The sequence below is a fragment of the Camellia sinensis genome, chromosome 3 (assembly GCF_055761805.1).
Source record: "Camellia sinensis isolate YWXY chromosome 3, ASM5576180v1, whole genome shotgun sequence".
Taxonomy (NCBI): Eukaryota; Viridiplantae; Streptophyta; class Magnoliopsida; order Ericales; family Theaceae; genus Camellia; species Camellia sinensis.
The window spans coordinates 72453778-72469009 of NC_138963.1; positions in this window are offsets into that span (position 1 = coordinate 72453778).

Sequence of the window (15232 nt, forward strand, 5' to 3'; positions counted from 1 at the left end):
CACTATGGCCTTTTGTATGAAATGACTTAGCTTAGCGGGTTTGGATGGAATGACACTGAGAAGATGGTTCTTGTTGACAGTGACGATGTTTGGGAAAACTTTGTTCGGGTAAGTTTTTTTCTTCTATTTTTTAGTGTTCATCTCATCATAATTACTAGATATCCTATTCATCTTCATTTCAATTTTATCTCATTTAGCTTACGTTTAATTTGAGCTCTTGTTGAAAGAGCTCCAAGTACATATTCACTCCCTGCACTTTTGTTTATGTACTGCATACTTGAATGTCCTTTCTTTCTTTTGAACTTGTGTAGAGACAACCAAGTGCGAGTTCTATGCGAAACAAGTCATTTCCATATTATGAAGATTGGCTTGTTCTCTTTGGCAAAGACAGAGCCACTGGTGAGTTAGCTGAAGATCCTGCAGATGTAGTTGAAGCAATTGCTGTGGAGGAAGCCATGGGGGAGAAGGGTGATGGTTCTTCAACTAAGCAATTCAATGTTGCTGACTTCGAGTGTTCAATGTCTACAAATGGAAATGCATCCAACTTTTCTACCTTTAGTAAGGGAGGAACAAAAAGAGCCAAGACTACTGAAGGAATCACAAGTAATATTGCTACAATGACAGAGACACTTGGCTCTTTTTTGGACAAAACGGACACTAGATTGGGTGAGATTGTTAAAAGGATTAGATATCAACATGACTTATCCCAAGCTAGGAGGAGTGTCAATGCTGAACTTCTGAAGCTCCCCCTTACATCAACTCAAAGGTTGACAGCAAGTTCTCTCATTGTCAAAGATGCTCAGCGAGTTGACTTCTTTTTCAGTCTCTCCGATGCCGACAAATTAGAGTGGGTATGTCTTTTGTTGGGAGGGCACGTATGAGTACACATGTTGGGGATCGTGATTTATTCGACACAATAGAATATATAATAGTATTTGATAATGTGGGAATTTAGTTGTGTAGAAGATATTGGAGATACTATATTTCTAGCTTACACACACCACTGTTCTACAAACTATTGTGAACATTGCTTTTCTTAGTTTAATATTGAACTTGAGTTGATTGGTGGATCAAAAAAACAAAAAACATAATCTGTTACATGTGGTCTTGATGGGTGAATCAAACATAATCTGTGATGTTCAAACATAATTTTGCATGTGTACTTTTAGGCCATGTTTGCATGTGTTTAATTACCATTTTGTGTATGTGTGTGTGGACATGTTTGCATGTGTTTAATTGCCATTTTGTGTGTGTGGGTGGGTGGGTGGGTGGGTGGGTGTGTGGTGGTCATGTTTGGTTTGGTTTTTATGAACTTGTTTTAAAATTAATTTGGTGAAAGAAATTTTAAAAAAAAAATTAAAACACTTATTATTAAATCTATATAATTTTATATTTTAGACGGCCAAAAATAATTTTTATAAATTTTAAAATATTTTTTTATATTTATTTTATCAAATTAGTTTATATATTTAAAAAATAAAAAATAAAAAACAAACCAAACATGGCCTTTGTATTTTGTATTTTACTTTTGCTTTTATTTATAATTTTTTTCAAAATCACATTTATGAAGAAATTTTGATAAAGTAAAAATTATGAAGAAACATTGATGGAGGGTAAGATTGGAAAAGAAAATAAATATAGTTGTAATCCTACATTCATAAGTTTCTTATCCCATGCAAATCAAACAATGGACAAGAGGATAATTTATCCTACTAATCCAATTGGATAATTAATACCACACTAATTTCATAGGATTATTAATACTTCACTATTAGTCTTGTGAAATCAAACATGGCCTTACGGTATTATGTCGATGATGAATATGTCGTGACTTACCATTATACATATGATTCTGTGTCCTGCCTATTGCAGATTGACTATCACAATGAATGCAAATAGCTGGCACATGTTTTGCCCATATTGGAATGCCTTTTAAGAAGTGGCGAAACCATTCTACTTCTTCTCCTGCTTTGCCTAAAGCAATGAACTTAGATTCCATTGTGGATCGTGCGATGCATGTTTGTTTCGTAGATTTCCAAGAAACAAAAGCGTCTTCCAAAGTAAAGACATATCCACTAGTGTATTTTGAATTTTTAGTATCTGATATCCAATTTGCATCACAATAGCCTTCAAATACTGCTGGATATCAAGTAAAGTTCAAACCATGATCATGGGTAAATCTTAGATATCTAAGAACCCGAATGATTGCTTTCCAATGATCTTCTCAGGGGTTACTAGTGTACCTACTCAATTTGCTGACTGCATAAGTTATGTTAGGACAAGTACAATTCATTAGGTACATCAGGCTTCCAATGATTTGGGAGTATTTTAACTGAGACACCGCATCACCTTTATTTTTTGATAAATAAAGACTGATGTCTACAGGTATTCTAGTTACATTCATATCATTCTTGATAATTTACCAAGAATTTTCTCAATATAATGAGATTGAAATAAGGCATACCCATAAGATGTTTTAGTAATTTTCATTCTTAATAAAACATCTGCGACTCCTATATCTTTCATATCAAATCTTTTGTTCAGCATTTGCTTAGTTGATTTATCATGTTTTGACTGCTTCCAATGATAAGCATGTCATCCATATAAAGACAAACGATGACATAACCTTTGTCAGTGTTTTTAACATAGACGCACTTGCCACATTCGTTTATCTTAAACCCATTAGTAAGCATAGCATGATCAAATTTTTCATGCCATTACTTTGGAGCTTGTTTTAATCCATAAAGAGATTTTACAAGCCAATAAACTTTTTTTCTTGCCCTGGCACTACAACCCATTCAGGTTGTTCCATATAGATCTCTTCATTTAGATCACCGTTTAAGAAAGCTGTCTTAACATCCATTTGATGTATTTTTAAATTATACAACGCTGCTATAGCAATAAGCATACGAATGGATGTTATTCTTGTCACAGGAGAATATGTGTCAAAATAGTCCAAACCTTTTTTTTGTTTGTAACCTTTTACTACAAGTCTTGCTTTATACTTGTCTATTGAACCATCTGCTTTCATTTTTCTCTTGAATATCCATTTATATCCAAGAGGTTTAGAACCGGATGGAAGATCCACCAATTCCCAAGTGTGATTTTGCATAATGGATTCAATTTCATTATTAACAGTCTCTTTCCACAAAGGTGCTTCAGGACCTGTCATTGCTACCTTAAAGCTTTGAGGTTCATTTTCTAACAGGTATGTCAGAAAATCTGGACCAAAGGATTTTGATTTTCTAGCTCTCTTACTTCATTTTGTTTAATCATCAGTTAAATCCTGCTGGTCGAGACCATTACTAGTCTCTTGCGTTTGATTGTCATTAATCTCTTGACTTTGTGTACAATTATAGATTCTTTTCTGTGAACATAATTCCTGTCCTTTCTTGTAAGGAAAGACATGTTCAAAAAACATAGCATTCCTTGACTCTATAATAGTGTTCACATTTATATCAGGTATTTCTGATTTATAAGTCAGAAACCGATATGCACTATTATTCTGAGTATAACTCATAAACACACAATCCATTGTTTTTAGTCCTATCTTAGTCTTTTTAGGAACAGAAACTTCTACCTTTGTCAAACACCCCCACACTTTTAAGTATTTGTAGGAAGGTGGTCGACCTTTCCACAATTCATAAGGAGTGTTGTTGATTTTCTTGTGAGGTATGCTATTAAGAACATAATTAGTAGACAATATTACTTCCCCTCACAAGTTTTGCAGTAAGCCTGAACTTAATAACATGGCATTCATCATTTCTTTAAGGGTTCTATTATTTCTTTCAACAATTCCATTTTACTGTGGAGAATAGGGTGCTGTAGTTTGGTGAATAATGCGATGTTGTGCACAAAATTCATTTAATGGTGCATTATATTCACCACCCCTATCACTTTTAACCATTTTAATGGTTTTACCAAGTTGATTTTCAACTTTAGTTTTATAGAGTTTAAATATTTCTAAAGCTTCATCTTTACTTCTAAGTAAATATACATAACAATATCTTGTGCAATCTTCGATAAATGTTATGAAATACTTTTTGCCTCCTCTTGTTTGAACAAATTTAAGATCACACACATCAGTATGAATTAATTCTAGAGGTTCAGTTTTTCTTTCAACCGATTTAAATGAAACCTTAGTTAATTTAGCTTCTACACAAATCTCACATTTGTGATTATGATCAATTTCAAACTTTGATATATAATCCAAACCAATTAATCTACGCAAAGTGTCAAAATTTATATGTTCTAATCTACCATGCCATAAATTCGACTCAAGAATATAAGCAAAAGATGTGTTATTCTTATTAATAGCAAGTTTTGGTAAAACCGTCATTACATTCAATTTGAAAAGACCATCACTCATGTATCCCTTAACAACATACATACCACTCTTTGTTAATGCAAATTTATCAGACTCAAATACAAGCCTAAAACCATTTTTACTTAACAAAGAACTAGAAACTAAATTCTTCTGAATGTTTGGTACATGCAATACGTTGTTGAGGGTAAGTTTTTTCCCTAATGTCATCTTCAAGATTACCTTTCCTTGTCCAGCCATAGTAGAAGTAGAAGAAGAAGAATTTCTCATGAAAAGTTGTTCACCATTTGCAGCCTCATTGTAGGTAGTGAGTATCTTCTTGTTCGCGCAAATGTGTCGAGTTGGGCCAATGTCAACCCACCATTCTTTGGGATTTCCAATCAAATTAGCCTCAAACACCACAACAGAGAGATTGATGTCATTTATCTCGTTAGAGATGTAATCAAGTTCTGTCACATTGGCTCGATTGGTAGTCTTCTTGTTTGTACTTCCGCGATCCTTCTTAGGGCAGCGACAATTAGAAGCTCGATGTCCGGTCTTGCCACAATTATAGCATTTACCTTTGAACTTTTTATTGCCATTATTGTCACCTTGTTTAGAACCATCTCCAGTAAATTTCCTCTTTTTTTTTATATGGTTTGTGCACTTGTTCAACCACATTAGCCTTGGACTCAATGAGATTTTTATCATTCCTCTTTTCAGCCTTTCGGTTATCTTCCCCAATTCTTAATCTTACAATCAATTCATTCATGGTCATCTCCTTGCGTTTATGATTTAAATAATTTTTGAAATCTTTCTAAGCCGGTGGTAACTTTTTCACTAAAGCAGCGACTTGAAAGACCTGCTAAAAGACATACCTTCAGAGTGAATATCATACAAAATTAATTGAAAATTTTGAACTTGAGAAATTACCGTGTAGGAGTTTACCATAACAAAATTCAAAAATTTACCGGCAACAAATTTCTTTGTGCCAGAATCCACTGTCTTGTATTTTTTCTCCAAAGAATCCCACAATTCTTTTGCTGTTTTCAGAGGGCTACAAACATTATACAGCATGTTGTCAAGGCTATTGAGGATGTAGTTTCTGCACAGAAAATCAGAATATTTCTATGCGTCTACAGTGGCAACAACTTGCCGATCACTTTCATCCTCTCTAAGTACTGGAGCCTCTTCACGGAAAAACCAGGCAAGATTCAGAGTTGTAAGATAAAACAATATTTTTTGCTGCCATCTCTTAAATGCAGTGCCATTAAATTTTTTCGGTTTTTCTCCATCATTAATTGGAACTTGAACATGGTTCTGGATAGGGACCAGAGTTGTTGTAATGATCGGATTTGGAGTACTACTTTCAACAACCATAATATTTGATTACAAAAACCAGAAAAACCAAAACACAAATTAATTTTTTAGTTACTAAAACCAGAAAATAAATTATAACACAAAATAATTTTATTTTTCTTGTTACTAAAACTAGAAAAATAAAATATTACAATAATTTTCTGTAACACAAATTAATATTCTGCAATTATTAATGATATCAGTATATTACTACTAGTTGTCAAAGAAAATAAACAGTATATTATTACTATTTGTCAAATAGTATATTGCTACTATTTGTATTTTCTAACCAGAATATTACTTTGTGAAATCACAGAAAATTAAATACAATGAAGACACTAAAAAATAATCTGTCTTAAGATTGTTGGACAATCTTCACTGTATTTAAAAAATAAATTCTGTTTGTGTACTTAACAACAAACGGAATATAAAAGAAATAAAGAAAATGAGAGAGATCGTTTGATTACAAAAATTAAACCAAAATATAAAATAAATTAATTAATTAAAAAAATAGAATTTTATTTTGTTACAAAAATAAAATCAAAATCTGAAACAGGAAAATAATAAAACAGAAAATAAATTAATTACCTACCAAATTAATTTCTTCAACAAATTTTTAATCAAGTCCAGTGTTTAACATTGTGTCCTTAAGACAGATTCGTCATCTCAACAGTGCTTTCAGATTATGGATGTCTATCTTACAGAATAAAATACTCAACTACGAATAATTGCAGTACTACAAATTATTCACACAACGAACATACTTTGTGTTTACACTCTTTCTCACAAGAAAACAATGCAACAAAATGCAGAGAAAGCAGACAGAGTTAGGTGCGAAAATTGGAGTGAAAAAACCAAATGAGGGACTGCCTATTAATATAGGAAAATTGTGGCTGTTTGATTTGAATTAAACAGGTACAAAACCTGTTCAGTTTAAATTAAATAGATACAAATCTATTTAAACAGGTAAGGCACTGTTTGGTTTGAATTTTAAACAGATATTGAATCTGTTCAGTTTAATTTCAAACCGATTGGAGCCTATTCGGGTGGAGGGAAATTGGACAAATTTTTGGAATTTAAATTCGAATTCTGGACAGATTTTATTTTACCAAAAAATAAAATAAAATTCAAATATTTTTGGCTCGAAAAGATAGGTATTAGGCTGGACAAACCCAACCCAACCTCACACCACGAACACATGCCCAAGCCCAGGCCAGCCCGCCCGACTAACCGGAAGTGGTGCGCGCATGTGTTTATTTTTTAGTCTAATGGGTCTAATCTAATTTGCCCATAACCTTTCCCTTCTACAAACTTGAGATGCCTCTTGGGGCCCTCTCCAAGTTACAATCCCAAGCTTTATAAACTCATAAAATTCTTCCCACCAAACCAATGTGGGGCAAGCCTTTATTTAAACCTTAAGGAATTTCCACAAAAAACTCCATTTCCATGGAGCTCACTTTGGCTTCAATTTCTCATTCACCCGATAATGGTTTTGAGCAACCAAATATACTGCGTAAATTACAACCCGGCATATAACGCATTACCACTTTGACCCGCTAACTTTAGCGCATGGGTCCTATCTAAAAATTAGACCACAGTTGAGGAAAAATTATGTTTTTCCAAAACTTTCGACCATTTCTAACAAGATGTACATGTGTATTCATCATTGGACTCTCTTGATTTTTAATTTCATGTACAGTTATTTTCATTTTTCTTAATAATTCCATAATTATAAGGCTACAAAAAAATGATGCTATTTGTCTCTATCTTTTTCCTTTGGACCTCATTTTTTAAAAAGGAAATTTAGCTAAAATTCCTCTATTAAACTCTTATTTGGTGAAAATGACAATGTAATTTATTTTGTTTCATAAACTCTCTAAGGAAAAGACAAATAATTAAGCAAGGATAGAGTGCATTTTTTTTTCTTGGATAATATTGTCCATGCGCGCGCGCACATACACACACACACACACATATATATATATATATATATATATATATATATATATCTCACAGAACTCTTTTGATGAGAACAGTTTTATTTTATTTTATATAAGTTTAAAAATATTTTGTATGTATATTTTTGATTGGTTCATCTAGTATATACTTTGTTTTTTATAACAATAAATTGTTACTGTGAACTAAAGTAACATGTGTAAGACAGAGTAACATATACTGTCAAACAAAGTAACATATTACTATTAAACAAAGTAACATGTTATTGTTTATGTCAATTTCGATGATATATATATATATATATATATTAAGAACTTCATAATTAATATAGATATTGTTTGATAGATCTTGATGAGAAAATTCTAAAAATACTAATTTTTATTAAAAATCAACATTTAAATCAAAAGTTATATTATTTTAAAGTTTAAAATATTAAATTACTTACTAAGTATATTTTGGTAATAGTAAATTGTTGTGTATGTGCATTAAAGTTATATTATGAGGGGGTTTTAACCAAATTTTCCTTTTTTGAACTCTCACCCAGCAAAATGAGTCCCTTCCATTTTCTCTTTGAACCCCCACCTTAATACCAGCAAAATGAGTCCCTTCCATTTTCCATTTGAACCCCCACCTTAATACCAATTATATTCCTAACCCCAAACCTAAACCCAAACCCTAGCCCCAAACTCTAGTCACATCCCCACCAACTCCATCAACTACCACCACTATCTCCGGTGGTTAACTCGTAGCCCTTCTCCACTAGTTCGCAGCCTATAGCGAGTAAGGTCAGTGTTTGTCCCTCATTACCGGTCTAATCTTGCCAGTCACCTCCTTCTGTCGGTTCATTCTTCTTACCATCGATCCTCCTCACCGTCGATCCTCTTTCCCCCGTTGTCTCTGGCCATTTTTACCAAACTTTAACCCTAACCCTAGACTTAAGATTTTTAAAAATCGGTGATGGTAGCGGCTTTAAGCAATGATAGCGATGGTGGCTCACGATTTGGGTCACAATGAAGAAGAAGAAGAGAAATAAGATGAGGCAGTGGGGTAGGCGATTATAGTGGTGGTGGCTGAAGAAGTAGTGACTGCCATTTCTCTCTCTCTCTCTCTCTCTCTCTCTCTCTCTCTGTTACAGTAACGGGAGGTGAAGGGCTATGAAGGTAGTGGTGGTCGCAACGATGTTGTATGGCTGGTGGCATTGAAAATAGTTGAAGGAGATTGAAATAATTATGGGGTAGAGATGATGGGCTAGGAAGGGGTAGAGGGCTCTGGTCTGATTTGGTGATGGCGGGAAGGCTGCTGAGCAGAGTAGAGTAAAAGTGGAGGTGGATGTAGATATAGGGTTAGGGTTAGGGTTAGGGTTAGGGTTGAAAGGATAGAGATGGAGTTAAAAATGAAAAATAATGTTAGGGCAAAATTGTAATAAAAAAAATAGAAGAGGTGGGGGTCCAAAGGAAAAAAGTTGGGGCATTTAGGTCCTGTTTGGTGTAACTATTAAAACAGATTATAGATTATAGCTTAACAGATTATAGATTATGACTTTAATCAGAAACTGTTAATTTGTTTGGTATAACTGTTGGATTATAGATTTAAGTTGCTAAATAGTATTTGTTAAATAAGTTGTGAAGTAGCTTTTTCAATTAACTTTTATTTTTTATTATTCACTATTTGTCTACATTTCTTATAAAAAATAATAATAATATTTTATAGTCTATTTGGGTCTTTTTCTATTTTTAAAAAAATAAAAAATAAAAAAATCTAAGAGTATAACCGTGAATTAACATGTCCACAGCAGAAGCTGATAATCAAAAGTAAGGGGTGAGCAGCTTCTCAGAATCAGTTTTTTTGACTTAAAAGAAGTTGTTAGAATCAAAAACTGTTTGAAATAAGTTTAACCCAACAGTCCAAAACAACTTTTTAGAACCCAGAAGTCATAAGTTGACTCAAAAAAGCCCCACCAAACACCCCCTTAGCAGTCCTCTAAAAAAACGATGGTGTGATATTCTTTATATTTAAATATATATATATAATTTATTCTTGTATCTTCACGTTATTTGTATTAGCGGTGTAGCCCAGCCTGAATTTTTTTAGGGTTTAGACAAGATATTTTTAAATTCGGTACTAACTTGGGCAAAAATTCAGAAACCCAAATTAAATTTAGAGAGGCTTGGGCAAAGATATCAAATAATCCAAGCAATCCGAAATCCAAATTATACATATATAGATATAAAAATATTAAATAATACATAGAAATTATTAACAATTACATGATATTAAAGTAATTTAGGTTATTAAATCATATTGAATATATATTATATATATAAGTAACATAAAATCTTACTTTTTTATTTTGTTTTCACTCATAAATTGTAAAAACTACTATAGTAACATCTCTTTTACATTATATAAATTATTTGTTCTGATATTATTAAGGAAAAATTAGTCTAAGGTCTCTCTCTTATTTAATAATGGAGGAGATCCACAATATTATTTTATGATGTCTAAGGTCCCTCAACCCCTACACTCATATATCATAGAGAAATTTCTCAAATCAAACCTTATTTTTTTTCTCTCTCTAAACTCTTTTCCTCTGCTAAATTCACCTCTTCTCATCTCTCTCTCTCTCTCTCATCTCCACGTCTTCAGCCCCATTCCCACCACAAAGACTTCCAGATCGTCCCCATTCCCACCACTACCACCATGGCCATGTTCGTCTCCGATGGCTGTTTTTCTCGCCGGAAACTTCTAAATCGAATTCAGAGTTGTGGTAGTGGTGGTCCATCTCCATTCTTATCATGGTCATATAGTGGGAAGGCTTCTTCCAGACCTGTTGAAGGTATACATTGGAATTTAGGTTTCCATTACACTAGTTTATGTTTTATGTTTGACAGTTTCTGGGTCTTAGTGTGATTGTGGTTCTGTTTTTTTTCAATTACAAGATTTTTCTCTACTTTTGTCTTTAAGTAATGATTGAAAATATCATAATGGCAACTAAAAAAGGGAGACAACCTTACACAAGCTAGGGACATGGATTTAGCAAAGAAGGTGTTTGATGAAATGCCAAGGAGAGAATGTCTAAGATCCCTCAAATTAATCTAGAGAAATTTCAATCTAAACCAAAGAATTTCTCTAGACCAAACCAGAGAAAATTCAGTCCAAACTAGAGAATTTCTCTGGATTAAACCAGAGAAAATTCAGTTCAAACCAAAGAATTTCTCTAAACCAACCCAGAGAAAATTGAGATCAACCTAGAGAAAATTCAGTCCAAACTAGAGAATTTCTCTGGACCAACCCAGAGAAAATTGAGTTCAACTAAGAGAAAATTCAGTCTAAACCAGAGAATTTCTCTGGACCAACCTAATTTTCTCTAAAGCAAAGCACTAGTCCTCATTGTTATTCAGAGAAATTTGAAATTTTCTCTGTGATTTGTCCAGAGAAATTCTCTGGATCGAATTTTCTCTAGATTGATATTGAGGGATCTTAGATATTATGAAAATATTGAATGTCCTTTATCCTATAAAATCTTAATACCAGTGACCTTAAAAAAAAATCCCCTATTATTAATGATTTTCTAAAAAAAAATAGAGTCTAATTTTAATAAATTAATAATTTAGCTATTAAAAAAAATACTAAAATTTATGTACAATTTGGACAACTCGAGCAATTCGGATTTAACTTGAATCAGGCTTGGGTAGACAACATTAGATTACAATTCAAGTCTGGACAGATCTCAGTATAACTTGGATTGAATTTGGACAACCTCCCAACCCAACCCCTTTTTTTAAAATGAAAAATCTATATAATTACATCAAAATTATAGAGTTACTTGTAATTTTTAAAATTTCAAAAGAAATCAATATCATTCAACGTTTTCAAATTTTTTTTTTTAAATATAAGTAGTTCTATAATTAAGACGTATCAATAGTACAAAAATATAAAATAAATAAATATATATTTCAATGTAAATAATATAATTATTTAATTATTTTTTTAAACTGACTTTTGAGTTTGGAAAAATATAATTCACTTTACAATTTTAATATAATTATATTATTTTTTAGGGTAAATTACATTGACACCTCATGAGATTTATGTTTATTACAGTTTTCCCCTCACCTTTTGAAAATTACATTTTTCTTCCTGAAATTTAAAGTTTCATTACAGATTGCTCCCTTAAGCAATTTAATTTTTTAAATACCAATTTTGCCCTCACTGGGCAAATTACATTGACACCCCTCATATTTTAGAAATTACAATCCCCTCCCCAAGGTTTAAAGTAACATTACCAATTGCTCCATCGGTTAGTATTAGTTGAAAAAAAAAAATTCATTGAAAAAACAATTTGTTAGCCAAATTTTTAAATTTCTATTTAAAAACCATCGTAAGATAAAAATTACACTGACATCCCGTGAGGTTTATGTTTATTACACTCGAAAGATAAAAATTACATAAAAATGATAATTATTTTTTATTTTTTTATTTCTTAACCAAATTAATTTTTTATTTTTTTAAAAAATTTCTAAAAATCAAATCATACATAGCCTAAGAATCTTTTGATAAACCATTTCTTACGTTGGTAACTTATTTAATTATTTGTTAATTTTACGACATTTTTACCATCTGAGGCATTTTTGGTAACCATTTTGTTTTCAGTTTTTAATTTATATTTATAGAAATTTTAAAAACTGTCATAAAAACTTATTTGATAATTTTTTTGATTTATAAATGGTTGTCTCAGTTTGTAAATTTGAGAAAAAAACGTAAATTCAAAAAATGAGTTTACGTTAGTTTTTAAACAGAAATTTAAAAATTTGATTAACAATTTTTTTTTTCAATTAATTTTTTTTCAACTAATACTAACCAAGAGGGCAATGGATAATGTTACTTTAAACCTTGGGGAGGGGATTGTAATTTTTAAAATGTGAGGGGTGTAAATGTAATTTACGTAGTGAGGGCAAAATTGGTATTTAAAAAAATTAAATTGCTGGAGGGAGCAATCTGTAATGAAACTTTAAATCTCAAGAAAGGAAATATAATTTTCAAAAAGTGAGGAGAGAAACTGTAATAAATATAAATCTCTATGGGTGTTAACATAATTTACCCTATTTTTTAAAGAAAAATGCTTCGAACCCCCACTGGGAATCTACTCCCAATGAGATGGCACGCCGTGATTGGACAAAAAAAAAACTATTTTATTTTATTTTATTTTTTTGAGTTTCAACCAGTGGAGACTCGCCACCTCACTGGGGGTGCGACCCCACTGGAGTCTGTAGCACAGTTATTTTTTAAAACATGGTCTTTAATTTCATGGCGGTGGTTGGTGGATTTTCTATGGAAGAGAAGAGAGACGGACATCAGGGAGGCATGTGCTAGGTTCTATAAGAATTATGTTGTTGGATATTGATAGAAATATTAAATTTTTGAGTGAATTATACTAATAGTTCTTATAGTTTGGGATTTATATCATTTTGATCTTTGATTTTTTAATTATGATATATTTGACCATGAATTTTAAATCTTGTTTTAAATAAAGACAATTAAATATATCATTAGATTTTTTAAGGGTAAAATCATCAATTTGATAAAATATAAACTAATTTGACAAAAATAAATGTCAAACAAATATTTTTGAATTTTTAAAAATTATTTCTATCAACTAAAAATAAAATTATGTAAAATTGATAATTTTTTTAGACATTTATTTTTTTTTTACGAAATTAATTTTTACTATTTGTTTGGATGATAATCATGTAAAATTAATTTTAAAAAATTAATCATGACATTTATTTATTTTTTGGATAAACTACCAATAGGTCCTAATAGTTGGACTTAATTTCCATCAAGTCCTATTGAAAATAAGTCATGGTAAAATTGTTGCTAAAAATAATTTTTTTGTGATAATTTTTCATATATGTCACAAAAAATTGATCATTTGTGCCTTTTTTTTGCTATGATTTTCATAAATTGTCGTTAAAATTTACAATTAGTGACTTTTTTTATGATAAATTTTTTCTACAGGATTTATTAGACAATAAATTCACTTATTAGGACCTACACGTCAGTACCCCTTATTTTTTTTACCAAATTAATTTTTATTATGTGTTTAGATGATAATCATGTAAAATTAATTTAAAAAAATTAATCAGGTAATTTTTATTAATTTTTATCAATTTTACATAATTTTATCATTGGTGGATAAAAATAATTTTTAAAAAATTAAAAATATTTTTTTGATATTTATTTTTGTCAAATTAATTTATATTTTATTAAATTGATAATTTTGCCCTTAAAATTAAATAATGGTATTTTCAATTGTCTTTATTTAGAACAAGATTCAAAATTTAAGGTCAAATATGTCACAAGTGAAAAGTTATAGACTAAAGTGACACGAGTCCCAAACTATAGGGACCATTTATATAATTTATCTTAAATTTTTTATAAAATAAATAATTAAATATTTTATATGAGTGTAGAGTCTATAAAAATATGAGAATCTACATCATAGGAGATATTTGATTATTTATTTTATAAAAAATTTAGAGCTTTTGTTATTTTCCTACTCTATTTGTCCACTGTTGATAAATTTCACTTTCTTTTGCCCTTTCAATGTCTATTCTATATCCAACCTTTATAAAAAAAAGTGCAGTAAATGTCCACTGTTGATAAATTTCATATTCCTTCACCCTTTCATCGTCTATTCTATATCCAACCCTCATAAAAAAAAGTGGGGAGCATCTATTTACACACACCAAATATTCTTTTTGCACATCTTTCTCACTATACACACCAAAAAAATTAATTCTTAATTAATCTACTCACTACACACACAGTTTATTCCACATCTGCCCTCACACACACACACCCCCCCAACCCCAAACCCAGCTCTCTCCCAACGGTGTAAATACACACACCCATTGAAGCTTAAGCTACATCTTCAACCTTGAGGATACATACACCCATTGAAGCTTAAGCTACATCTTCAACCTTGAGGATACACACACCCATTGAAGCTTACCGTGTGCAAATACACACACACAGCTTTCATCCCCAAATACACATACAGAGCTTTCATCTTCAACCTCTGTCAGTAACAATAAATCACAAACCTACTGTTGAAATAAATCACAAATGAATTAATCAAAACGTAGAGTTTTGTTTTTATCATTTTGAAAACGGACGAAGGCCCACGGAGTGTAAACAAATCGTTCGGAACTGGTTTGCCGAAATTAATTCATTTGTTCGGAAGTAGGATTCCGAAATTGGTGATTTATTTCAACAGTAGGTTTCTGAAACTTTTTGATTATTTCGGCAGTCAACTTCCGAATATATTAAATTCAAACAACAATCAAGTTCCGAAATTAATTTTTTGTTTCGGATTTCAACTTTCGAACAGTATATATACTTTTGGTTTTAAACTTCCGAACAGTGTTTTTCTTTTTTTTCTTTTTTTTTCTCCCTTCTTATGTATATTCTTTTTACATTTGTGGTAATCTCTTATTGAGTGATAAATAATTTGAGAAAATGTATTAAAATTTTAATTATTGTAACATAATTTATACCTATATGAATCAATCACTACGTATTGTATTTGATATTATTTTCAAATGTAATGAC